Source organism: Chiloscyllium plagiosum, unplaced genomic scaffold (assembly GCF_037043375.1).
Source record: "Chiloscyllium plagiosum isolate Xiang-an unplaced genomic scaffold, Cpla_swu_hap1 HiC_scaffold_35, whole genome shotgun sequence".
Taxonomy (NCBI): Eukaryota; Metazoa; Chordata; class Chondrichthyes; order Orectolobiformes; family Hemiscylliidae; genus Chiloscyllium; species Chiloscyllium plagiosum.
The window spans coordinates 54,559,934-54,587,700 of NW_028270173.1; the positions used below are offsets into that span (position 1 = coordinate 54,559,934).

At 45.9% G+C, this 27,767-nt stretch overlaps 1 pseudogene across 1 annotated transcript; it reads left to right on the forward strand.

Moving 5' to 3' along the window:
* The first annotated feature begins 5,949 nt into the window (after nt 1-5,949).
* LOC148140934 (cytochrome P450 2K6-like) lies at nt 5,950-27,730 on the forward strand (annotated as a pseudogene). Its single transcript, XR_015753104.1, has 5 exons — nt 5,950-6,379; nt 17,044-17,185; nt 20,638-20,824; nt 21,150-21,290; nt 26,676-27,730. The product of XR_015753104.1 is annotated as a cytochrome P450 2K6-like (transcript).
* The last annotated feature ends 37 nt before the right edge of the window (nt 27,731-27,767 follow it).

A 27,767-nucleotide genomic window follows, 5' to 3' on the forward strand; every position in this document is an offset into this window, starting at 1 on the left:
CATTTGTTGTTTTCAGTTCCTAACCCCAGTTCTCCCAGTTCTCTCTGGACTTGCACTCCCCTCAGAATTGCATCCTTTAATTCGTTTTGCATCTCCTCTTGAAGTTGATGTTATCATCATCGCTGTTCAGGATTCTTCCCAACTTTGGATTCATCTTCATATATTTAAGTTGTGTCCTCTCCGTTTAAGTTTCAGTCATTCAATTACATCAAGAAAAGCATTGCTCCCAGGACCAACCCGTGAACAACTCCCACTAGAAACCTTCCTGCAATCAAAAACAAAACATCATTTTGCAGCAGTATCTAATTTCCCACACATTCAAACTCCACATTGTCATTGTCTCCTTTACTCCATGGGACGTTTCCTCTGGCCACAAGCCTGTTATGTGGCAATTTGTCCAATGTCTTTTGGAAGTCCCTGGATCCACATCAATTGCATTATCACAATCAGCCCTCCTGTGTAAAATGTTCCATGTTCTGTCTGCCTCTCACTGCTATTGGTCCCTATTGATGTGAACGGTACAGGAGACAATTGGCACGCAGGAAGGAGTGTAGCAGCTCTATCAGATCAATGACCACATATAGATGTGACCTCTGTGACCGGGATTGTCACTCCAGTATCGGTCTCTTCAGTCACAAGCGACGTTGCTTCAGGGAAGCAGGAAGCGACAACAACAAGGATGCAATTCATAGTCAGCCATGACCGAAAAGAGCCTCACCTCACCTCATTGCTCTTATTAACCTGACTCTTGCCAGATTTTCCCCGTTTATTGTGTGAGAGGAGTATCCGTTTATTGTGTGACATGATTGGATAGGTGTGTCGCATTCTTGAAGAGGCTGTCTAAGATGATTGGATAGTGTGTCACATTCTTGAAGAAACTGTCTAAAATGATTGGATAGGTGCGTCACATTCTTGAAGAGACTGTCTAAGATGATTGGATAGGTGTGTTACATTCTTGAAGAGACTGTCTAAGATGATTGGATAGTGTGTCACATTCTTGAAGAAACTGTCTAAAATGATTGGATAGTGTGTCACATTCTTGAAGAGACTGTCTAAGATGATTGGATAGGTGTGTCACATTCTTGAAGAGGCTGTCTAAGATGATTGGATAGGTGTGTCACATTCTTGAAGAGACTGTCTAAGATGATTGGATAGGTGTGTCACATTCTTGAAGAGACTGCCTGAGATAAGATGGTTAACCCATTTGCCCATTCACTCGGATGGTGTTGAACTAAAATGTTCCCCGGTATCTTTATGAAATATATATCTGCGACAAATATCCGATATCAGAAAACTCGGCTCGGTTTCTGAATAGCAATGATCCATTTGCTGTTTCTGGGATACTCCTGGGACCTTCATCCCTCCCACATTGGCCTGAATCAGTAATCAGTCACTGCCGTTTGACTGGTGTTTGCCCTCTGATGAATTTGACTGTGGTTTTGTACATTAGGCAGTTGCATTGTCAAGCTCTGCAATGGTCTTACCTCTCAATGCTCATCCACCGTCGTTTCCTGCATGAAAGTTGAAATGGAAACCCCACCCATTCCCTCAACTCTCCTCTCTACTGCTTCAGAGAGAAGAGGTTTAAGCAGTGCAAATATTAAATATTCAGACAATCTGGTAAGCTAACCTCCTGCAAAGGTCATGGTCAAGCCTGAGTATTATTTCTGGTTCTCTCATCTATCAGTTTGGGGGCATTGACTTCAGCCTGAAGATAAATCATGTATTTTCCTTAAAAGAAAATTGGTGAGGAATTAACTAGGAAATGGGGAGGACTGTGTTGATCGAGGAGGTAATTTTAGTGTTAATGCTGAGTGATACCGGGTCAGTTGTTCATCACACTTTGTCATGTCAGAGCATGGGAATATAGTGACCATATTCTGATGCTCATAAATCTACACTAATGCTCCAGAGATGTGAGTTCAAATCCCAACGAGGCAGCTTGGGAAATTTGAAATAAATTAGTTCATAAATCTCATATAAAACCTCGTCTGCTGAGTGATCATCACAAAAATGTTAGATGGTTGTAAAAACCTGTTAATGTTCTTCAGGAGAGGCAATCTGCTCTCTCCATCCAGTCTGGTCTATGACGTGCATGTACCTGTCAGGGTGTTTTTCTCAAACTGCTGCCAATCCCTCCCATCGAGCTGTGATGTAGTTAGTCCCATTACTCTGAATACAGCCCAGGTCCCATGTGCTTCACCCAGTGAACTCTTCAATTATCTCGACATAAGGATTTAATATCTCACCAACACTTGTTGTACAATTGGTATGTTTACATCAAATACAGTGAGGTAATAGGCTACATGTGATCCTGGACCCACAGCCACATGCTTGACACTTAAATGCCCTCTGAAATGAACCACCAACCCATTACATCAGCTGAACACAGGAGTGAAATATGAATCAAACTGGATGGAACATCCAGTACCAGTGCAGTTACTGGAAACAATAAAGGCACTCTCTGTGCAGTGACCCAGCACCCATACCTAGAGAGCTATACCAAATTGGGAAAGCTGTTCCACAGACAGGTAAAGCAATAGTCAGCCAATGTATCAGTTCACCTCCATGCTGGGCGTCATTTGGAATGTTGGTAAGGCTAGAGGATGTGCTTTGCATGGTGACCTTCAATGTTGATCACCATGAGTGCATTGGCAGCATCCCATACTAGTCAAGGTGGCTGAGGCTGGATTGAGGGAACCAATATGAGCGATAAGCCTAATCTTCATCACTGTCCATTGTGCCGATGCATCTGGCCATGACAGCATTGGGACATGTGACCACCTCACAGCCTATCAGAAACAAAGCCCTGTCTTCATGCTGACGATAACGTCCATCATATTGTGTTCCATTACTGATGAGCTAAATAAAATAGACTCCATTCAGACACACCATCTCACACCTGGGTATCCAGGGTCAGCAGAAACAGCAAAATTGTATTGATGAACAATATCTCATCTCATGACCTGCCATTGACCAGTCAGGGCCTTATGTGTGAAATCAAATCCCCTTTCACTCCTCGGAAATACAAGCCAAGTCTGTCCAACCTTCCCTTATCAGAAAACTAACATGTTCGAGGTATAATTCTGGGAAACTTTCTCTGAACTGCTTCCAAATGTCTTTGCGTCTTTCTTTAAATTAAGTGACAACATTGTCGGCAATAATTCAGATGTGATCTCAGCTGTGCCATGTATAACTGAAGCATAACCTGCCTACATTTTTATGTTCAGTTATTCGTGTGATAAATGATCACATTTGACTCGCTTTCCTAATTACTTGCTGCAGCTGCACACAAACCTTTTGTGCTTCATGCCCCACAATCCCTCTGCACCACAGGGCTGTGTAATCTCTCACCATTTCAAAAATATGGTTTCTTTGATTTTTCCTGTCAAAATTGACAATTTCACATTTTCTCATGTTATATCTGACAGGCAATTTGCACAAAGCGAGCTCCAGCAGACAGCAATGTGACAATGACCATGCAATCTGATTTCTGGGATGGTGACTGTGGGCTTGGTGACTGGGAATAACATCCCAAAACCGTGTCGTGATGATTGTTTGTATCCTCCCGAACAGACAGTTTGTGACTTTGTCTCAAATAATACACGGCAGCTCAACAATGCAATACTCAATGTGTCCTACACAGGAGCACAAGCACTGATTTTCATGCTCAGGCTGAGAGTCAAAATGAACCCAGAACCTTATGACCCAGAGGCTAAAGTGCTACAAAAGTATCACCATCTCGTCCAAACCCCGAATGTGATTGAGCTTCCTCTTGTCATTTAAATTCCAGCAATCAGGTCTCAAGCTGATCCCTCCCTTGGTTAAGCTGCTGGGTTGACAATCAAACCCAGTTACCTCCCTACTTTTTATTTGCTGTTGAGATTGGCCAATTGCCAATGCCCTGCTGACTCAAGGTATTGTACTCCTTTCCCACGTGGCTCTAGATAATTCTCATCATTGAATTCCTGGCACAAGGAATAGTCCTGGAAATCATCCAGACTTTCTGTGGGCTTTATCAACCAAACCTCCCCGTGCATCAACAATTCTTTTAACTCCATAAAGGTTGCTCAAGCGCCAGAACATTGACCTGCATGTGAAATGTTCGAGCTGGTCAATGTTTGGTCAACAAACTAACTCCTGACTGGGTTGGCTTGTTTTAGCATAGGACCATCTTAATTTTTTTAATCATTTGTGGGACTTGGCCAGCATGGACAGCCCGTCCCTATTGAGAAGGTGGTGGTGAGCTGCCTTCTTAAGTCGCTGCAGTCCACTGGCTGTGGGTCTCTGTTGTGACTTTCTAGCGATCGATACAACTGAGTGGCTCGCTTGGCCAGTTCGGAGGGCAGTTGAGAGTCAACCACATTTCTGTGGCTCTGGAGTCGCATGCCGGCCAGATCAGGTAGGATGGTAGATTTCCTTCCCGAAAGGACATTAGTGAACCGGATGAATGGACAAACACTGGAATTGGGAGGATCATTGGTTAACAGCAAATCAGAAGAGAGGGTAAGATTTCATTTAGTGCCTCTCATTCCCATCTATAATGCAGTACCTGAGAGGGTTGTGGAAGCAGGGTCAATAGGAACATTGAAAGAGAATAGGCCAGACACTGAGAATGACAATGAGATGCCGACACTCTAGTACCTGTCTCTGACTGAGGCAGTACTAAAGTCAAGGGCCATTCAATAAAGGGTGACTCAGTGACAAGATACCAACCTCTGTGGAGCTGTCTCAGCAAAACATGTATTCCTCATGGCAATGTCTTGGTCAGTCAGAGTCAGCCTGATTTGAATTTAACCAAATGCTTGGCAAGAAATAATTCTCTGGTGCATGGAATCATCTCGACCAGTCAGACCGTATTTTTCCATGAATGAACAACCTCGTCTCGTGTAGCACAACCTCTTGTTCCCTAAGACCGGACAACCGAAGAGATCATAGACGTAATTGCTTGGCATGTATCACATGTAGACAGGATGGTGAAGAAAGCATTTAACATGCTTGCCTTCATTACTGAGACCTTTGGACAAAGGTGTTGGGTTCTCAAGGTTGAGGTTGAACAGGATGTTGGTGAGGCCTTTTCTGGAGGCCCGTGTTCAGTTCTGGTCGCCCCGTTATAGCAAGGTTAGTATTTAACTGGAGAGAGTTCAGAAGAGATTTACCAGGACTTTGCCTGGAATGGAGGGTATGAGTTATCAGGAGAGGCTGGATAGGCTGAGCTGTTTCTCACTGGAGTGCAGGAGGTTGAGGGATGAACTTATGGTTGAGCCATAAAATCGTGAATGACAGTGTCCCTTCCCTAAGCCTGGGGGCATATTTTTTAAGGTGAGAGGAGAAAGATTAAAAAAAAAGACCTGAGAGGCAACATTTTTGCATAGAAAGGGGTTCATGTGTGGAATGGACTTCCAGGGGAAGTAGTAGACAATTACAATGTTTAAAAAACTTATAGATAAGTCCATGAAAAAGAAATGTTTAGAGAGATATGGGCCAAGCTCAGGCAGGTAGGATGAATTTAGTTTGGGATTATGTTCATCATGGTCTGGTTGGACCGAAGGGTCTGTTTCCATGTTGTATGACTCTATGACCTGTACCAGATGCAAGTCCTCAGTAGAATGTCTCTTTTATTAGGAATGCTCAAGACTGTACTACCAAGCAATGATTCACCACATGGATGTCAATAACCTTTAAGGTGTGATTTGGAACAGCAAACCTGCAGAGATATAATTCTCTGCTTTGCTACATGTGTGGAAGGTGACTGGATATCCTTACTTCTCATCGGAACCTGTATCCTGGGAATGAGAATCTTACCATAAAACCACGTCAGGTTAACCTGTCCAGACAAGCTCAGCCAGAGTCAGCTGTGAATGTTTGCAGCACTTCCTCTGAGTGGGATCTTGCTGTGCCTGAACATCACTCCCCCCAGGGACTCCAGGTGATGGCACCACCATTTTCTGTGCCCTTTATCAGAAACTGTCCTGTACTTCAAACTGAAGCTCCGGGAATGTACACCGACCTGTTTAATTTAATAGCCCAGCACACAGCAAGGTAGGGGTTAAAGAGACACAGGCGATGAAGCAAAATGAGGCGGTTCTTTGGGAACTATTAAGTGGAGAGTTGGAGTGAAGGACAGCCCACATTATAACATCAGGAACACCAGTGGCTCCACTTAGTGTGTGGGCACTTGGGCACAATGGCTCTCCTCAAGCTCTACCCCACAGACTACACCTTGGCCCTATCGCTGCTGGCCCTCTTTCTCTTCCTGGCCGTGTCCGTTATTCGGTGGAGAGTTCCCAGGAATTTCCCTCCTGGACCGACCCCGCTTCCTCTGATCGGAAACCTGCACCAACTGGACCTCAAGAAGCTGGACTGGTCTCTCATGAGGGTAAGTGAGAATCCTTCAATGGGGGACTGTCTGAGGGATGGGGCGGTGTGAGGGAACAGCTCCCAAGGTGAAGCTCACAGAGACCGAGAGAGCCACAGAAGGAGAGAGCCCGAAGCTAATCTGGAATCCGTGATCGGGGAATCTGTTACCTCTGGGCCTATGATCTCTGAACTTTGCTCAGACTTTGATTAAAAAGAAAAAATAAATTGCAGAGTTTTATCACCTCACAACGAATCATGCAGCACAAGAGGAAAAGTAAATATTTGATTTAGTTGACTATTTTTAATTTGGAGGTGCCAGTGTTGGACTGGGGTGGACAAAGTTAAAAATCACACAACACCAGGTTATAGTCCAACAAGTTTATTTGGAAGCACACTAGCTTCCGGAATGCTGCTCCTTCATCAGGTGGTTGTGGAGTAGAAGATTGTAAGACACACAGAATTTATAGCAAAGTTTACAGTGTGATGTGACTGAAATTATATATTGATAAAGACCTGGATTGTTTGTTAAGTCTCTCATCAATTAGAATGACCATGTTGGTTTCAGTTCTTACACATGTAAATCGCAAAACATTTTTAAAAATTACATTCTTAAGTGAACTTTAACAATTGGTGTCATTTTAGCCCAGATAATGTACGGAAGGTGTGAGCTTCCTTCTGTGAGACTGTCTGTGCCACAATGGTCGGGCTGATTCTAATCTGAAAAACAGATTTACAGAATCTTACATGGATTCAGGCAGTTTTTGAGTAAAGTAAAATGTAATTCTGCAAGTACAGATTCACCCGACAAACTTATATGTGTATGTGTGTATGTGGGTGTGTGGGTGTGTGGGTATTGGGGGTCTGTGAGAGAGTGTGTGTATGTGTGTGAGTGTGAGTGTAAAGGGGTATAAGTCTGTGAGAGGGTGCGTCTGTGAGTGTGGGAATGTACGTGTGAGTGTAAGAGATAGGGTCTGCCTGAGTGTGTGTCTGTAAGAGAGTATTTATGTGTGTGTGTGTAGAAGTGTCTCTGTGTGTGTAGGAGTATATTTGTGTGTGTGTGCGTAGAAGTGCCTGTGTGTGTTTGTGTGTGTGTCTGTGTGTGTTTGTGTGTGAGTGTGTGTGTGTGAGTGTGTGTTTGTGTGTGTGTGAGTGTGTGTGTGTGAGTGTATAGTGCAATGGGGTCACCTGTAGTGTGACATGAACCCCAGGTCCCAGTTGAGGCCCTCCCCATGGGTACCAAACTTAGCTATCAGCCTCTGCTTGGCTACTTTTCATTGTTGCCTGTACTGAAGTCCACCTTGGAGGATGGTCTTCCGAAGTTCTGAGGTCGAATGTCCCGGATCGCTGAAATGTTCTCTGACTGGGAGGGAACACTCCTGTCTGTTGATTGTTGTGCGGTGTCCATTCATCCGTTACTGTGGCTTCTGCTTGGTCTCACCAACGTACCATGCCTCAGGGCATCCTTACCAGCAGCATATCAGATAGACAACGTTGAGTCGCATAAGTCTAGATTAGAGTGGTGCTGGAAAAGCACAGCAGGTCAGGCAGCATCCGAGGAGCGGGAAAATCGACATTTCGGGCAAAAGCCCTTCATCAGGAATAGAGACAGGGTGCCTGCAGAGTGGAGAGATAAATAAGAAGGGGGGTGAGGGTGGGGAGAAAGTAGCACAGAGTACAATAGGAGAATGGGGGTGGGGATGGAGGTGATAGGTCAGGGAGGAGGCTGGGGGAAGGTAGCAAAGAGTACAGTGGGTGAATGGGAGCTCCCGCAAGGAGTTTGAGCAATTCATCAACTTCACCAACCCGACCTTAAATTCTCCCGGGCCGTCTCTGATATCTCCCTCCCCTTCCTGGACCTCTCCATCTCCATTAATGACGACCGACTTGACACTGACATTTTTTACAAACCCACCGACTCCCACAGCTACCCGGATTACACCTTTTCCCACCCGACCTCTTGCAAAAATGCCATCCTTTATTCCCAATTCTTCTGCCTCCACCATATCTGCTCCCAGGAGGACCAGTTCCACCACAGAACACACCAGATGGCCTCCTTCTTTAGAGACCGCAATTTCCCTTCCCACATGGTTGAAGATGCCCTCCAATGCATCTCATTCACATCCCGCACCTCCGCCCTCAAACCCCACCCCTCCAACCATAACAAGGACAGAACCCCCCGGTGCTCACCTTCCGCCCTACCAACCTGTGCATAAACCACATCATCCGATGATATTTCCGCCACCTCCAAACGGACCCCACCACCAGGGATATAATTCCCTCCCCACCCATTTCCGCTTTCCGCAAAGACCGTTCCCTCCGTGACTTCCTGGTCAGGTCCACGCCCCCCAAAAACCCACCCTCCCATCCTGGCACCTTCCCCTGCCACCGCATGAATTGCAAAACCTGCGCCCACACCTCCTCCCTCACCTCCATCCAAGGCCCCAAAGGAGCCTTCCACATCCATCAAAGTTTCACCTGCACATCCACCAAAAGCATTTATTGTATCCGATGCTCCCAATGCGGTCTCCTCTACATTGAGGAGACTGGACCCCTCTTCGCAGAGCACTTTAGGGAACATCTCCGGGACACCCGCACCAATCAAGCCCACCACCCTGTGGCCCAACATTTCAACTCCCCCTCCCACTCTGCTGGGAGGTCCTGGGCCTCCTCCACCGCTGCTCCCACACCACCCGACGCCTGGAGGAAGAATGACTCATCTTCCGCCTCAGAACACTTCAACCCCAGGTCATCAATGTGGATTTCACCAGTTTCCTCCTTTTCCCTTCCCACACCTCACCCCAGCTCCAACCTTCCAGCTCAGCACCATCATCATGACCTGTCCTACCTGCCTATCTTCCTTCCCACCTATCCACTCCACCCTCCTCTCTGACCTATCACCTCCATCCCCACCCCCATTCACCCATTGTACTATTTGCTACCTTCCCCCACCCTCCTCTCTGACCTATCACCTCCATCCCCACCCCCATTCACCTATTGTACTCTATGCTACTTTCTCCCCACCCCCACCCCCTTCTCATTTATCTCTCCACTCTGCAGACACCCTGCCTCTTTTCCTGATGAAGGGCTTTTGCCTGAAATGTCGATTTTCCCGCTCCTCGGATGCTGCCTGACTTGCTGTGCTTTTCCAGCACCACTCTAATCTCGAATCTAGTTTCCAGCATCTGCAGTCCTTGTTTTTACCTGAATCACATTAGTACCTGCCACGTACATGGTGGGAGGTGTCCCCACCTGTAATGGTGGAATCCATGTCAACGCTCTGACACGTCTTGCAGCATCTACCGTGACAGGGTTGTATGGTGTTGTCCTGAGAGCTGGGCAATTTGCTACGAACAATGATCTGTTTGAGGTTTGGTGGTTGTTTAAAGGGGAGAAGGGGCTGTACAGCTCGAGTTTCCGTGCTGTACAGGTCGATGACTCTATGACTTCGATAGCGGAACAGGCCCTTGCAAGATTCAAAGGCGAAGCTGAGAAAAAAATGGGAAGACTCCAAATGGTGCAGACCAAGACTTTGAAAACAAAAGATAGAAAACCCAAAAGCAAGGGGGAAAAGACAACAGAAGACATTGCTGTGAAGTCATGACCAACAATACCATGGACAGTGACAAGATGGGATCAGATCACTTTGGCAGTATTTCAGAAAAGGCCTCAGGTCAGCCAGGCGTTTAAAGTCTGTGGGGATAACGAGAGAGCGGCCTTGCCTCACTGATAAATCAGAAGGTCAATAACGAGGTGAGAGGTGGGAGCCCCTCGGAACAGTTACACATCAGAACGATGCCATTCAGTCCTTGGATGAATAATGTCAAATTCCACTTTCCGTGATCCAGTCCATTTCCTTGCAGGTTACAGTGCGTCCAGTGCGGATGCAGGCTCCTTTCCAGCGATTTTCCACCTCAGCAACCAAACTGGGCAGCAGATTCCAGACTCCCAACACCCTGTGGCTGGGAAAAAAAATTTTCCTTGAGCCCTCTTTAATCTTTCCACCAATCACCATAAAGTTGTGTGCCCAATTTTTGGCCTCTCTGTGAGGTAACCCGGGTCCTCCCTATCCACTCCATCCAAGCCCCTTATTATTTTCTATTAAGTCACCCCTCTATTCTAACCCCTCAACCTCCTGCGTTCCGGTGAAAACAAACCCAGTCTATCCAACCTTTCTTCATCGCTAATCAGTTAATTCCATCCTCCCAGACTTTGCATATTTCTCCTTTTTCTTTTTGACCAAGGTCATGCAAGGTTCACGTAACTTGCCCTTCCTGTTCCAATTTTTGAAAAAAATCCCAAGGCCTCACCGGACTCACAATGTTAACTCTGCTTTCTTCTCACTGATGTGGCCAGACGCACTGAGTTTCTCCAGAAATTCCTGCTTTTGTTTCCGATTTCCAGCAGCTCTTTGTTTTGTGTCACCGTAAGTTACTTGGCCAACGCATCGACTACAGACGGACAGTCACTTATCAACTCAAGGCCTGAACTTATTGGTTCTGTTCTTGTTCCAATCCAGCTGTACAATTCTTTTCCATCTCTGGGAATTCTGATTCCAGCTCGCAGGAAGATGATTGAAAATCGAGATTAGATGATGGAAATCTTCGACAGTTTCTTCAAAGCGGCTGAAGAAACCTTGAGTGAGAACAGCATTCAGACCCTAAACGAGGCCTTAATTCTGAGGCATCAGCAGGTACAGTGACACACCTTTTCAGCAGTAAGGGGAATCTCCCCAGATTTCAGACTCCACACCAGGACTTTGTGGGTTTTGATGGAGGAAGATTCTGTGTTAAACATCTATTAATATGTCGCTCAGTACTGCCCCTAGTTTCTGGATAGAACTACGAATGTGTAGCTTCAAGCGCTCACTGTATCTGATTATTTATCTCATTGTAGTGCTCATGACATCATGTGGATGTTTGTGTCCAGGGTGTAGCATTGGTTTCAGACATGGGATGTGAGTGACAGGGGCTGGACCGACATTTATAACACAGAGGTCAGTGGAGTCACCCACATTGCTGTGGGTCTGGAGTCACATGTAGGCCAGACCAGGTAAGACTGGCAGATTTCCTTCCCTAAGGGTTATCAGTGAACCAGATGGATTTTTTACAACAAATGACAGTTTGATACATGGTCACCATTAGACCAGCTATAAACTGCAGATTTTTATTCAAGTTTCACCATGTGCCATGGTGGGTTTTGAACACATGTAGGGGCATGGGTACATTAGCCTGTCATCTGGATGATGATTCCAGTGACATTACGATTACACATCCCTGAAGGATGTATGAGTTTTAATCTCGCAATTTACAATGTGAGAGAGATGTCTTCTCAGAATATAATTGGTGAGGAGCTTCTACTTACTTTACACGTTATTTTCCCTGAATAACGTCCCTCAAATTACACCTGGATGTGTTGTCGAGTGCTTTGGAGCCGTCCTCTGCTCATGTTGTCTGGGATGTCAATCTCTTTGAGACAAATGAATTTAAACCTCACATCCATTAAGACCAGCCTTTCATCTCTGCTGTGCTGCCAGAGTGGATTGAAGTCTAATGGTGAACTTAGACAGGAGAGACAGCTTTCCTTCAGAGAATTGTAGGGTGTTACAGGACAGAAGGAGATCATTTGGCCCATCGAATCGATGGCTGCTCCCAGGTAGAGCTATCCCACTCCCCTATTCTTTCCTATCACTCATTTCCCTTCAAGTATTTATCCACCTCTTACAAATAAGACCACAGACCGTAAGACATAGGAGCAGAAATGGGCCTTTCAGCCCATCAAATCTGTTCTGTCATCTGGTGAGATCATGATAGCCTCAACTCCACTTGCCTGCCTTTACCCCGCAATCAACTCGGAGAAAGTGAGGCCTGCAGATACCGGAGATCGGAGTCAAAGAGTGTGACACTGGGAAAGCACAGCAGGTCAGGCAGCATCCGAGGAGCAGGGTAATCGACGTTTCGAGCATGAGGGCACACATCCTGATGAAGAGTTTATGCTCGAAAATCAACCCTCTTGCTCCTGGGATGCTGCCTGACTGGCTGGGCTTTTCCAGCACCACGTTTCTTTGACTCTTTACCCCATAACCCTTGATTCTCTCACTGATTCAAAACCTTCCTATCTCAGTCTTGCATATGTTTAACGATCCAGCCTCAACAGCCCCCTGACCCTTCTTGTCCACTCATTATCGAGATGTTACTCTGAGTCTGTCTCCACCGCTGTCTTCAGAGTGGAAGCCCCATCACTTAATAGACGGTGCAGGTAAAACAGACATTCCTTCCTGTCAGCTCTGCGGGGTCTCTTGGAAATCACCTGAAATCCCGAGTCCACTGACCTCCCACCCTCCCCCCAATACCAGTTTGACTTTACTCTTCCAAACAAAACCATTCATGCCTTTGAACGGTTCCATTCAGTTTCCCCTCAGCCTTCTTCATTCTGAGGGGAATAAACAAACCCCACCATGCTCATACCCCCCCAGCTCCCACAGTCTCTCTGCAATCCCGGCAATTGGTACAACACTCAGGAATACATTTATTCTTCACGGAATATTCTGCCCCCACCGCACAGCTCCAAGATCCTTCTCAAAGTGTAATGTCACAATGGATACAGTGCACCAGCTGAAGCTATGCCAGATTTTATTTTCCCCGGTATAGAGGTTTAAGGTCACTTCCTCACCCTTGTACTCCCTGACAATAAGGAGCCAAAGACTTTGTCTGATTCTTTTCTAAGGGGCCTCTGGATTGGCTGTGCCAGCTTCGGGTGTTGTGCAGACCAACAGCTGCCTCCCAAAGTCTGACCCCGGGGTGAGTGGGATTTAATCATCACCAACCTCTCTCCCCGTGCCACTCCCCAAACCCCAGGAAGTGCCTTTGGAGGCCGTGGGACATTTTGACACCATGGTAGGGCATGCAGCTGAGTTGGGCTCCCCTTATTTCAAGGTGAGAAGGTCGGAGGGCAGCATTCCTGTCCACAGGAGCCTTTCTGAAGCCAAGGCCTAGCTGAAGGCCTCACCCCACCACCTCAGGTATCGTACTCCTGGGAGGCCAGGAACTCCAAGTCTGTCCTTACCCTCCACCTTGGGACTCATGGGTGACAAATATCAGAAAGGGATATTCTTTATGCTCAGGCACATCATGACCAAGCAAAGGACTTTACTCTGAGCGATAGGGAGAAGGAAGGTGTCCCATCTCTGCTTTCAACTTCCCAATCCATTGTCTGCTCGCACTTCATTTTGTGTTTGAGTTCAAATCATAGATCAGGCCGTTTGGCCCATCGAGTCGACATCAACCCTCCAAAGAGCATCCAACCCAGACCCATCCCCCTATCCCTGCACTTCCCATGGCTAATCCACCTAGCCTGCACATCCATGGACACAACGGGGCAATTGAGCACCGCCAACCCACCCTAACCTGCACAACTTTGGACTGTGGGAGGAAACCAGAACACCAAGAGGAAACCCGGGGAAGAATGCACAAACTCCACATGGACAGTTGTCTGAAGGTGGAATCGAACCCGGGTCCCTGGCGCTGTGAGGCAAGCGGTGCTAACCACTGAGCCACCGTGCCACCCTTTCAATAACTCTTCTTTCAATAACTCCCGAAGCCTGTTCTCTGTGAAGAAGCTGACAATATCCTTACAGTGATTTCGATCTTCATGGGATGGGGCCAGCTTTTTAGCTCATTTAATTGGCAGTTAAGAGTCAACCACATAGCTATGTGTTTGGAGTTATATGTAGACCAGACAAGGTAAGGATGGCCAATTTTCTTCCCGGAGGGACATTATTGAACCAGATTGGCTTCAATGACAGGAGGTTTACAATTGCCATTTGATTAGCTTTTAATTCCAGATTTTCATTCAATTCAATTTTTGCAGTTTGCCCTGGCAGGACTCCCCCAGCAAATTAGTTCGGAAGAAGGACCAGGCCAGACATGAAACGTTAACACTGTTTCACCCTTCACAGATGCTACCTGATCTGCTGAGTTTCTCCAGCACTTTCTGGTCTTCTCTCAGATTTACAGCATCCACAGTTATACTCCCAGAATACGAGCCTGGGGTTCTGAATCAGTAATCCCTGTGACATTCCCACAAATCACAACTTCACAATCAGGCTTTGAGGACAATCAGCTTACACTCAGCCCCTTCCATTCTCCCATTCCCACAATCCTAAACCAGCTCTTTCAAATCGCAGTGGGCATCACAGGGGGATAGAATCATCAAATCCGGACAGTGCAGATGGAGGCCATTTGGCCCATTGGGTCTGTGCTATCCCTCCGAACAGCATCCTACCCTTCCCTGTAACCCTGCATTTCCTGTGGCCAATCCACTGAACCTGCACATCTTTGGACTGTGGGAGGGAACCGGAATTACCAGCGAAAACCCACATAGACACGGGCAGAACGTGCAAACTCCACGCAGCCACCCAAGGAACCCAGATCCCTGGTGCTGTGGAGAGGCAGTGGTAACCACTGTACTGCCTAGTTATTGCCCCTCCCAAATTGTCCAGAGGGCAGTAAAGAGTCAACCATCTTTCAGTCACTAAAAGCAAATTACTGCAGATGCTGGAATCTGAAACCAAAAGAAAAATGCTGGAAAATCTTATCAGGTCTGGCAGCATCTGTAAGGAGAGAAAAGAGCTGATGTTTTGAGTCAAAGCTTTGACAAAGGGTCAGTTAGACTCGAAACATCAGCTTTTTTCTCTCCTTACAGATGCTGCCAGACCTGCTGAGATTTTCCAGCATTTTCTCTTTTTTGTTACCTTTCAGTGGCTCTGCCTTTGTGTATAGGCGAGACTAGGTAAGAATCCAGATGTTCCCTTCCACATAGGAACCAGGTGGGCTTTCACAGCAAGGCCAGCTCTTTATTCCAGATTTTATTGAATTAAAATTTAACCATCAGCCACAGATGGGATTTGAACCCACGCTCACAGAGCATTGAACTGGATTACCAGGCCAGTGACTTTACCCCTTGCACCACTGTCTGTCTGTGGTAATCCAGTGACTATCTATGGTGAAGGCCTGAGTGTAACACTGGCAGTGCCCACCACTTTGATTGGCTGGCAGGTTCATCATTCCCACCCTGGGCTGAAATGGGCCATAGGCCTGAGGCTTCCCAAGTTAGCTCCTGACTGCAATGGAATAGCTCCTGATGGAAAACCACTCAGGTTTCCCATCGGTTTTTCACTCGGTATCTGTGGTCAATGTCGATTCCCATCTGCTCTGTCTCCTTCTGCATTGACTTTAGAATCAAATGGTTGACTCCATATTGTCTTTCCCTCATTCTTCATAGAAAAGTGTATCACTTCACCATTCTTTCTGGTCACTTTCGTCTGTCCATTTTACCAATCCGCCTTTGACGTCCTAAAGTTTGTTAATATCTTGTTCATTGCTGAATATATTGCTGACTTCTATCAAGTGTACAAAAGTAGTAATGAATATAGCCTGCGTACCCAAGCCTTGCTCCTCAATATATTACCTTTCATGTCATTGAGATGTCCCAAAGCATTCTATGGAGAAGGACTGATTTTTAAAATGTGACACAGGGGAATGAGTTAATGAATTTGTGTACAGCAAGGCCCCACACTAATAACAGTGATAATGACCAGATCACTCTTTTGGTAGAAGTGTAAACATTGGCTAAGATACCAATGAAGAGCTTCTCTGTCCTTGTTAAACTAATAACATGATGTTTTACATGTACCCAGAGTCTTGGAGATGTACAGCATTGAAACAGATCCTTCGCTCCAACTCGTCCATGCTGATCAGATATCCTGAATTAATTAACTCCCATTTGCCAGCACTTGGCCCATATCCCTCTAAACCCTTCCTATTCATATGCCCATCCAGATGCCTTTTAAATGCTGTAATTGTACCAGCCTCCACCACTTTGTCTGGCAGCTCATTCCACACACGCACCACTCTCTGTGAAGAAGTTGCCCCTTCAGTCCCTTTTAAATCTTGCCTCTCTCTCCTTAAACCTGTGCCCTCTCCTTTTGGACACCCCTTGCTTGGAAAAGGACCTTGACTTTTCACCATATCCATACCCCTCATGATGTTATAAACCTCGATGAGTTCACCTCTCAACCTCCGACGCTCCAGAGAAAACAGCCCCAGCCCATTCAGCCTCTCCCAATAGCTCAAACCCTCCACCCTGGCAACATCCTTGTAAATCTTTCCTGAATCCTTTCAAGTTTCACCACATCCTTCCCTGAGCAGGGAGACCAGAATTACACCTGTGTTTAATCAGTTAAATAGTTCATCTGAAAGGCAGCACCTCTGATAGTGCAGCACCCTCTCAGAACTGAGCTGAAATTTCAGCTGAGGTTGTGCACTCAGATTTGTGAAGTGTGGCCTGAATTCATGAAATCCTGACTCTGAGCAAGACAGCCACTGCCCCCAGTGACACAGACCCGTCCAGCAATATACACACTCAAATATTTCCCCCAAGAACGTGGTACCTTCTCCTTTATTCTGCTGTAGTTGTGGGTATGTTCGCCCCGAGCTGGGAAGTTGATTTGCTGACGTGCCGTTCCCTGTCTCGGTGACACCTTCAGTGCCTTGGAGCCTCCTGGGAAGTGCTGTTGTACTGTGTCATCTGGGATTTATTTGGTTCTGTTCCTGCTGCATCCAGTTGCACTAAAATATTTCTGTCAAGAATGTGGCAGCTTCTCCTTTATTCTATTTTGCCTTGAAGGAATCAAAAGGCCAAGCCTTGGAAATTCAGAAAAAGGACATGCTGATTACAATCATTGACCTGTTTGGTGCCGGCACAGAAACCACTTCCACCACCGTGTGCTGGGGACTCCTTCTCATGATGAAATATCCGGATATCCAGAGTAAGGGAATCACTAACTTTGTGTTTGTTAGTTGTTGTTGGTGTCCAAACTGTTACTTGAGCATATGGATAGGACTATCGAGGTCAGTAGTGAACTAGGCCCATGGTCAGTGTGAAATTGGTCATTTTAATCAGTAACACCTCAACTGGTTGGTCTCAGGAAGAGCTGATGGTGAGTGAGTCAGCAAGTGGAGTCTTTCTGAAATTGAGTTGAACCCAATGTAACTCCCCCAGGCATGACGTGCACTGCAGATTCAGAGATTATACCCAGCGTGACACTCATAACAACGTGATATCAATGTCAAAACCACCATAAAGCTCATGCTGTGGATGTCTTGCCTAAGCCTCCCCCCAAATTCTGGAATCTTCTGTCTGAAAGCCTAATATACTACTCTGTTTATTCTGTTCGCTCATAACCTCTACAAAGGTAAATAAAACTCTCCAGGAGGTCTCTCTCTTTCTCTAATACTGTACTTTAAGAAAACTCACCACAGTGACAGAAATACTTACAAGTTAATCATTAAACCCCTTCAGACACAAGGAAAATCCAAATGCCACTGGTTCAAAATTCAATAATCCAAATAGACTGTATCACACACCTTACTTCACGCACAGATGATTGGAGTTAAGAGTCATGGAGCTCTACAGCACAATAAAAGGTCCTTTGGGTCCGTGCTGGTTAGAATCAGCAACCAAATTATTCTAATCTCAATTACCAGAGCCATGTTTACCTGATGTTATGAGGTGCTGCTTTAAGAAGGATTTGTCCTTTTGAAAGCAAGTGTTGCAAACTAAAAGCCCAGCGGTCTGCTCTGAGCCCAGCGAGCTTTGTTTTTTTTTAATATTGGAACAATAGAAGCAGCCTGAAGGGGTGGTGTCAAGCTCCCACAGAACCAGGATTTTAGTTTAACTTTCAGTCGTGTTGGGGTTTGGAAGCTGCGGCACATCTCTCCCTGTGAAAGCAAAACGCTCGAGTTCTCTCTCAGAGTTATCCCTGGATGGACTGAACTAGAGAGTTGCGCGTGAGACAATCTGTTTCGCTGAATTTGCCTTTGCCAAGTGTGTGTTTATGGGGTGTTACTATCTTGGAATAGCGCAATCAGTAGTAGTTAGCATATATATTATCTCATTAAGCAATTCAATAGAGTCACAGTTAAATTAATTTTTAGAATTTCTTATTTGTCTGTATTTGAACAGGGTTTTAAGAATAAAGATTAGATTCTCCACAGTGTGGAAACAGGCCCTTTTGTCCAATCAGTACACCAACCCTCCAAAGAGTAACCCACCCAAACCCATTTCCCTCTGACGAATGCACCGAACACTATGGACAATTTAGCATGGCCAATTCACCTGACTTGTACATCTTTGGACTGTGGGAGGAAACCCACGCAGACAGAGGGAGAATGCACAAACCCCACACAGACAGTCACCCAAGGCGGTAATTGAACCTGGGACCCTGGTGCGATGAGGCAGCATGCTAACCACTGAGCCACCATGCTGCCCTAAACTGTGTTTGCTTTCAAGCCTGGTAGTTTGACCAATCAAATTGTATCCAGAACGCACTTGCCTTTAAAAATAAGGAAATGTTGGGGGTTTAGGCTATCTTCTTAATATATTTTGAGCGGGTTTGGTGTGGTCCATAACACTGGGGATCGCATGTGCACTTCTTAAATATTCTGAGGGTTTCTACAGAAATATCAGGAACCCGACAAGAACTGGCTGAGCTTCTTTCAGCCAGATTCACATGGACTGATGGCGAGAAGGGTTTGTGGAGATGAGAATGGCCAATGATACCAATAAACATGTTTCAGAAGCAAGGGCAAGGCAACCTTTCAGAAAATGTCAAAATGATTTCCTTCATCTCGATCTCAATGTAACTGGTTGTAGACAAGCATGCTGCATGAGAGAACAAAGCAATGGCAGGCCTCCTGGACATCACCAAGGTCTCTCATTGTAATTCAGAGCAGAACGATCTCTCTCACATTCAACCTGGCAAGGTATTTCCTGCAATACAATGCATACTGTCGGTACAGTACCTTAAGCCATTGGTTGATTTAGGTCACTTTACACAGGCAGTCCCTTGGAATGGCTTGTTGTCAATCCAGTTCAATAACTCAGCAATAAGTCTCATGTGTGACCTGAGGACTTGGCCACACATGGGTCAGGGGTCAGAGAGTTTAGTTCTTTGTACGATCTCTTTGATACTTGAACTTCACCTCCATGTGTTTCCGATGAACTCTCTCGAATTGTTCTGGGAACAACAAACGCTGGGGATCACAGCGGGTCAGACAGCATCCATGGAGAGAGAGGAAGCTAATGTTTCAAGTCGAGAGCTGCTCAGTCCAGTTCTGACAAAGAGTCATGTGGACTTGAAAAGTCAGCTTCCTCTTTCTCCACGGCTGCTGTCTGACCCGCTGTGATCCCCAGCGTTTGTTGTTTCAGTCCAGACTCCAGCCTCTGCAGGAATTTGCTCCTCTCTTGAATCGTTTGTTTGCTTCCTGAACACACTGTCTCCTATTTACTTGGTCACAGTCCAGGGGCCTGAAACCTTTGACCCCTTCTGACCCCTTTGAGGAAACCCCGAAAGCGTTTCCACCCGGGGTCCTCTTGTCTTGGGTGAGTTCTGAGCCGAACAGGTATTTTCATAGAAATTTAGGCTCAGTAAATATCCACTTGCAATGGAATTCTTCTCAATGGTAATAAATATCTGTCACTCCAAAATTGGCATGGAATTATTTTAGAAGTGTTGTCCAATTGTCTTCACAAGTAAATGGATGAGTTCAACTCTGACAGCACTCATGAAGCTTCACACCACCCAGGGACAAAGCAGCCCGCTTGATTGGCACCACATCCACAAGCATCAACTCCATCCACCACCGGCACTTAGTAGCAGTAGTGTGTACCATCGATAAGATGCACTGCAGCAATTCACCAAAAATCTGTAACAGCCTTCCAAGTCCGTCTAAAAGGACAGGGGCAGCGGATACATGGCAACGCCATCACTTGCAAGTTCCCCTCCAAGCCACTCGCCATCCTGACTGGGAAATATATCCCCGTTCCTTCAGCGTCACTGGGTCAAAATCCTGGAACTCCATCTTTAGCAGCATTGCAGGTCTCACTCCAACAGGTGGACTGCAGCGGTTCAAGAAGGCAGCTCACCATCACCTTTTCGAGGGGCAACTAGGGACGGGCAATAATTGCTGGCCGAGCCAGCAACATGCCCATCCCATGAGTGAAAAATAAAATGATAAAATTGATCTTGAAGGTTAGCACACAGTGACCCAAATACAACCAATCGCTTGTTGTATGTATTTGGCTTTTGTGTTTATTGAAGCTGATGAATATCCAATGGGGAACATAAGACACATTGATCGCGCCTAATTTCTGTCACTGATGAATTTCTATCCCGTTGTTTGACAGCAGTTTCCCCAATCCAAGCTTTCTCCATTTCAGGGAAAGTTCAGGAAGAAATCGATCAGGTGATAGGAGCCGGATGAGCCCCTGTAACCGAAGACTGAAAGCGAATGCTTTACACTGAGGCTGTGATTCTGAAATCCAGAGCTTTGCCAACATCGTCCCCATGAACCTTCCTCATTCAACAACCGAGGACACACATGTGAAAGGACATTTCATTCCAAAGGTAGTTCTGAATGATATAAACCAGGCTCGGGTTTCACAATCTGTGTCTGCGAGAAATTGGAAGGACCTTCAAACTAAAATAAAAAATGACAGAGAAAGAAAACAAAAAAAAATTAAATGGGACTGATTTGGAAATTCGTGAATCGGAGGTGGCAATTTTCATAGTGGAGGAATCCCAATGACATTTAAAATAAGTATGGGCCCTGCCTTGACCACTGGAAACTAACAGGATCAGGTACAACACTGGGTTCACACACCCCACTTCATTCACTCTCCATTGAAGTCAGGCTCAGAAACGCATTCCGAATTATTGTTCTTGTTTGCAGGGAACGTACGTGATTCCTGTCCTGACCTCGGTGCTGCGTGACAAAACTCAATGGAAAACTCCAAAGGAGTTTAACCCAGCTCACTTCCTGGATGCTGATGGGACTTTTGTGAAGAGGATGCCTTCGTGCCTTTCTCTGCAGGTAACTGGACGAGAAGGACATGTATTCCTGTTGTTAAATATTTCCATTTCTGAAGTGAGATGAGGAACTGTTGAGAACAATCTTTATTTTGAACAGGCAGGAACTCCACAATGTCACAATTAGACATGCTTTAGCATTTGCCGCGGGTGTAAACTGTACAGGGTGAACGTGGTCTTGTATCTTGCTGCTACTGTTGCTGGTCCCATCTGGGACATTCCAGTTCCTGCTGGGACCACGAGAGATATCTTGGGTTGATTCACTACCACCAATCCTTCTGATTGGCATCCATCTGCGTTGCTGACATCCAATGGGGAAGGAGACTGACACAACGTCTTGAGCAGAAGATGTACAGTAACTAGGTTTATTACATCTTACTGAATGACTAGTTGCATCATATCTGAGATACTACGAGTTCCTCTTGTAAGATATCGGGTCCAATCTAAGAGTACAGCAACTGCAGGGGGGTCAACGTGACTGAATGTACAAACGCTGACACTTTAGAACTAGATGGGAGGAGCGCATCCCATGATGTCAATTAACCCTTTCAGGTCTGAACTGCTTTATACACCAGGCCACAAGATGCAGTAGATGCAAAGAGGCTGTTTGACAGCATAGGAGAGTCCTGGACCAGAGGGCAGAATCTGGAATAACGGGGAGCCCATTTCGCAAAGAGATGATGAGGAATTTTGTTGCTGTTAAGAGGGTGGCGAGTCTATGGAGTTTTTCATTGCAGAGGGTGGCAGAGGTTGGGTCATTAAGTCTATTCAAGGCTGAGGTAAGTGAGAGAATCAAAGCTGGTGGTGAAAAGGCAGCAGAGTGGGTTATCAGACCAGCCGTCAGAGCAGACTCAATGGGCTGAATGGCCTATGTTTTTACTCTCATGATGTCATGGTCCAGCCATTGGAGAAAACATAAAAAGAAGGTTCTGCAGAGTGTTGCCTTAGAAGCACTTCAGTCAAATAACAGTACAATAATTAATCACATATTCATCCAAAAACTGGTCTGGGGCCAACACCACAACAGTTAGCAGGTGGCTTCTTCCTGGATCAGTTATGGCTGGTTGAAGACTGTTTTTCTGGAGGCAGGTGCCCTTTCAATTCACAAACGTTGATGGGTTTTAGAGAAAGACAGAGCGGACAAGGACTGCTGCCTTTGTGGCTCTCTCCCTCTCTCTCTCTCTCGCCCTCTCTCTCTCTCTCTGACCATCTGTGTTGATTTTACTGATCACTATATATTGTACATATATTTGACCCATATGCGGAAACTGGGTTATGAGGCCTCTCTCTGAAAGTGCGGTGAGCCCAATGACTCCAATCGAGCAGGTTGTGTCCTGTGTAATTTTCTTGCTGTCGTAGCCAATGCCCTTTGTTCTTGGCCAGCCTTTGAGGTTATGAATTCCTGCTTCAGATCGCACATCTTCAAAAAGATACCAATAAGGCATCACCGACAAACGAACCTTCTCAGGGGTTATCATCCCTGTGACTAGGTCAGGCAGCTTCTAAGGTGTATATCTGTGTGACAGAGGAGACCATGGCCCGTGCTCCACGTCTTTGACCACCATAGAACCATAGAACCATTAATGTAAGGCTGGCATTGGTTGCCAGGGGGCACTACTGTATGGATAAGGTGCAGGTTGGTAGCTGATGATGGTGGTGTCCACCACCCCCTCCATTGCAGAGCTGGCTGTACTCCTGAATAATGGAAACACTCACATGAAGCATTTGAAGGAAGGGAGGAGCCCGTAGAGCTTTGGAGGCTGGAAGTGGGACAGACAGAGAGCCCCCGGGGTGCAGTGACAGAGGGCATTGTGGTCTGAACAAACTCACTCTTGACGTCGTGGGAACCAAGAGCCCCCCCCCCCACACACGGGGCATGAGAAGGGGGCAATGGTGGTGTGGTGGGTGTCACCGTACTGATGACCTTGGAGCAGGAGGTGGCTCTCGAAACCACCAAGGCGCCAAATTGCCAGGAAGTTGCCAAGGGCAAGCTGGGCATCTGTCCGATGGAGAGGGTGAAAGATCTCACTGCCTTCTGTCTCATGGGGATGGAGTTCCCTCCTCTCTGATGCAGTCCTGTCATGTGCTTCCACAGCTACCAGGAACAAACTGGGCACTGCACCGGGACATAGGAGGCCATTCAAGTGGGGAGAGCAAAGGAGAAAAATGGTAGAGATACAGATGGCATCCTTGGTGAGCAGGATCGAGAGTAATGCATTGTTTGTTACCTGCCCAGTGCCATGGTAAAGGATATCTCAAATCAGTTTGAGAGGATATTGGAGTGGGAGAGGGAGGATCCAATAGCTGTGGTCCATGTTGGCACCAGTAACATAGGCAAGAAGTCCTGTTTGGATATATCAGGAATTTGGAACACAGTTAAAGAAAAGAGACCTCGAGGGTTATAATATTTGGATTATGACCCGAGCCCAAATTGAGATGGATGTTAAAAACATTCGGGAAGAAAACGCAAGGTTAAAGGAGTGGTATGGGGTAAAAGGGGTTCCATCTTGTGGGGCACTGGCATCAGTATTGGAACAGGAAGGAACTGCACTGTTGGGACAGACTCCACCTGAACTGGGATAAGACCAAGATCCCAGTGGAAAGGCTAAAGAGAGTGGTCACAAGAATGTTCAACTAGCTAAAGGTGGAGAAGGGCTCATCAGAGGTTATTAAAGTTTCCTGTACAAGTAATAGGACAGAGGGTATGGAAAGGGGTTGGGAATCTAACTTCAGGCACAGCAGGTAAGTGGACAACTGTCAGAAGGGGGATGGCCCACCCAGGACTGAAGGTGTTGCAGTTAAATGTGTGCAGTGTACAAAACAAGGTAAATGAGCTAATAGCAAAGATTGAACTTGGGTTTTTTTTTAGATTACTTACAGTGTGGAAACAGGCCCTTCAGCCCAACAAGCACACACCAACCCTCCGTAGAGTAACCCACCCAGACCCATTCCCCTACATTTACCTCTTCAGCTAACACCACAGGCTATTTAGCGTGGCCAATTCACCTAACCTGCACATCTTTGGATCGTGGGAGGAAACCCACACAGACACGGGGAGAATGTGCAAACTCCGCACAGATAGCTGCCTGAGATGGGAATTGAACCCAGGTCTCTGGCGCTATGAGGCAGCAGTGCTAAACACTGTGCCACCGTATGATGTTGCCAGTGCCACAGAGATGTAACTGTGAGAGGATCAGGTCTGGGAGCTACATCTCCAAGGAGACACGTTCTATTGAATGGACAGACAGATTGGCAGAGGGGGTTGGGTTGCCTTCTCAATAAGAAACTAAATTACAACGATAGCAAGTAGTGATACAGAGTCAGAAGCACAGAATCTGTGTGGGTAGAATCAAGGAACAGCAAAGGCTAAAAGACCCTGATGGGTGTTATGTACAAGCCTCTGAGCAAGAGTCAGGATGTGAGGAAGAAAATAAATCAGGAGACCAAAACGGCAAGTCAGAAAGATTACAATTGCAATGATCATCAGGGTCTTAACGATGCTGGGAAAATCAATTCACTTGAAGCCTTGGCTGAAGTTGGATGCATAAAGCAGTTGCTCCCCAGAAAGGAGGTACTAATTTTAAGAAAAAGGTTACCTCAGTTTAAGGAGTTTAGTTTAAAAGTTCCAGACAGGGCAGGGAATTGTCTCAGATGGGAGTACTGTCGAGGCATGTTAGTGGAATAAATGGGATTGATTTTTACAAAACCTTTACATTTTTGCTGTTTGTAAATTACTTGGTTAATTCTCTATTATCTTAATTGTCTGAAGGAGAGACATTAGGAAGCACATCCACACACAAAGGGTGGGAGATGGTTGGAACTCTCTTCCACAAACTGCAGTTGATGCTGGATCAGTTTTTAGTTTAAATCTGAGATATTTACATTTTTGTGAAGCAAAGATTTGAAGGGGTATGGGCCTAAGGGATATGGAGCTAGACAATAGATCAGTCATTAAATGGTGGAACAGACTGGTTGGGCTGAATGGCACACTGCTGTTCCTATGGTTTCAGCCTGGGATTTCACTTAGAGTCTTGGAGTCATACAGCATGGAAAAAGACCCTCAGTGTCCAAGTTAGTGAGACATGATTTCCCATGCACAAAGCCATGTTGACTATCCCTAATCAATCCTTGCCTTTCCAAATGCATATAAATCCTATTCCTCAAAACCCCCTCCAACAACTTACCCACCACTGTCATCAGGCTCACCCTGTCTGTAATTCACTTTTTCTTATAGCCTTTCTGATACAATGACACCACATTAGCCAACTTCCAGTTTTACGGCATCCCACCCATGGTTATCAATGATACAAATATCTCAGCAAGTGGCTCTTCCCAAGCTTTCCTCAAAGTTCTGGGAAACATCTGCTCAGTTCCCAGGGATTTATCTCCCTTTATGTGTTTTAAGACCTCCAGCACCTCCTCTTCTGTTATATGAACTTTTTTCAAGCCTTCATTACTTATTCCCCTGAGTTCCCCCACTTCTATGTCGTTTTCCACAGTAAATACTGATACAAAGTCTCCATTTAATACCTCACCCATCTCCTATGGTTCTACACATAGGCGGCCTTGCTGACCTTTAAGGGGGCCCTATTCTCTGCCCAGTTACTCCTTTGCACTTAATGTACTTATCGAGCCTTTATGGATTCTCTTTAACTCAATTTGCCAAAGCTATCTCATGTCGCCTTTTAGCTCTCCTGATTTCCCTCTTCAGTGTACTCCTACTGCCTTTATATTCTGCTGGGGATTCACTCGATCCCAACTGGCTATACCTGATAATATGCCTCTTTCTTTGTCTTGAGCAAAGCCTCAATTTCTCTGGTCATCCAGCATTCTGTACACCTACCAGCCTTGCCCTTCACACTAACAGGAACATACTGTCTCTGAACTCTCGTTCCTAAAGGCCTCCCACTATCCAACAAACCCTTTACCTGTGAATAACCTCCTTCAATCAATGCTTGAAAGTTCCTGTCTAATACCGTCAAACTCGGCCTTACTCCAGTTTAGAACTCTCACTTTTTGATCAGTTCTATCCTTTTCCATAACTGTTTTAACACTAATAGAAATTCCGATCACACAGCCCAAAGTGCTCCCCCACCTCAGTCACTTTCCCTGTCTTCTTTCCTAATGGAATAATACCATGAGCTGGGATCATAATAGTTTGTGTGGGAGAGCAGAGTGGAGGGAAAGGATCAGCAAGGATCTTACTGAAAGGGGCAGGGGGGTCGAGTGACCGAATGGACTCCACCTGTTTATGAACGAACCGTGTGTGTCTGTGTGTGTGTGTCTGTGTGTGTGTGCCTGTGTGTGCCTGTGTGTGCGTATGTGTATGTGTGTGTGTCTGTGTCTGTGTGTGTGGGTGAGGTACTGACCGTCCCCTGTTCTTTTTCAGGTTGGAGGGTGTGCGCTGGTGAGGCACTGGCTAAAGTGGAGCTTTTCCTGTTCTTCACCACCCTGCTGCAGAAGTTCCACTTCCAGGCCCCACCAGGCGTGACAGACCTGGACACCAGCCCGAGAATCGGCTTAGTGTCCAACCCGAAACCCCACCGGGTTTGCGCTGTGTCTCGCTGATGGGACCCAGCGACAGGCCCAGTCGGTCTTTCACTGCTGGCTTTATAAAGGTGGGACTTGATTATCCTATCTCTATGCTAGCTGCGACACAATCGTTTACTTTTTGCACAAATCGTAATTCACAAATAGTGAATCAGCTTGTCTCCGAAATACTCTCCCATGAATGATAACAATTCCAAGGAACATTTTCTCCACTTGTATAAAGAAGCTGGAATCCCATCAAGAGGCGTGAGTCCACTGACCACTCAAGCAATCCAACTCGTTCAGTTTGAGAAAACTTTACACACGGAGCATTGACTTAATCGGGTTAGCGAAATGCTTTCAAATGGATATATTGCAACTACCGAATGGTTAAACCTTGTTCTTTAACAATAACCAGCACGTTTCACTGATTCTGAATTAGGGAAACCACCTTACATTAGTCAGTCTCCTACCCAATCACATACAAACCCTCAGGGAGCTGAAAACTCTCAGATTAATTTAAATATCTAATAAAGTTAATCATGGATGTGATGATTAAATATCTAATAAATGTGCTCTATATCCAATTAATGCAATGTCATTATTGGAAAATGGAACTCAAAGTTGGTGGCGTGACAATACAGTCAGATAGCTCCTGGATATATATTCATTACCGTTTGGTGCTGCCTCATTGCTGACTACGTTATTGATCAAATAGTGAATCAGCAGAAATCCAAGTCCACATCTGTGCAGAGATATGTGCAGATTTAACACAGAATGTTGCCGTATTGTGATCACAGGGTGAAAGTGAGGACTGCAGATGCTGGAGATCAGAGTCAAAGAGTGTGGTGCTGGAAAAATACAGCAGGTCAGGCAGCATCTGAGGAGCAGGAGAATCGATGTTCGGAGCATCAGTCCTTCATCAGGAATGAGGTTTATGGCCCAAGGCAGC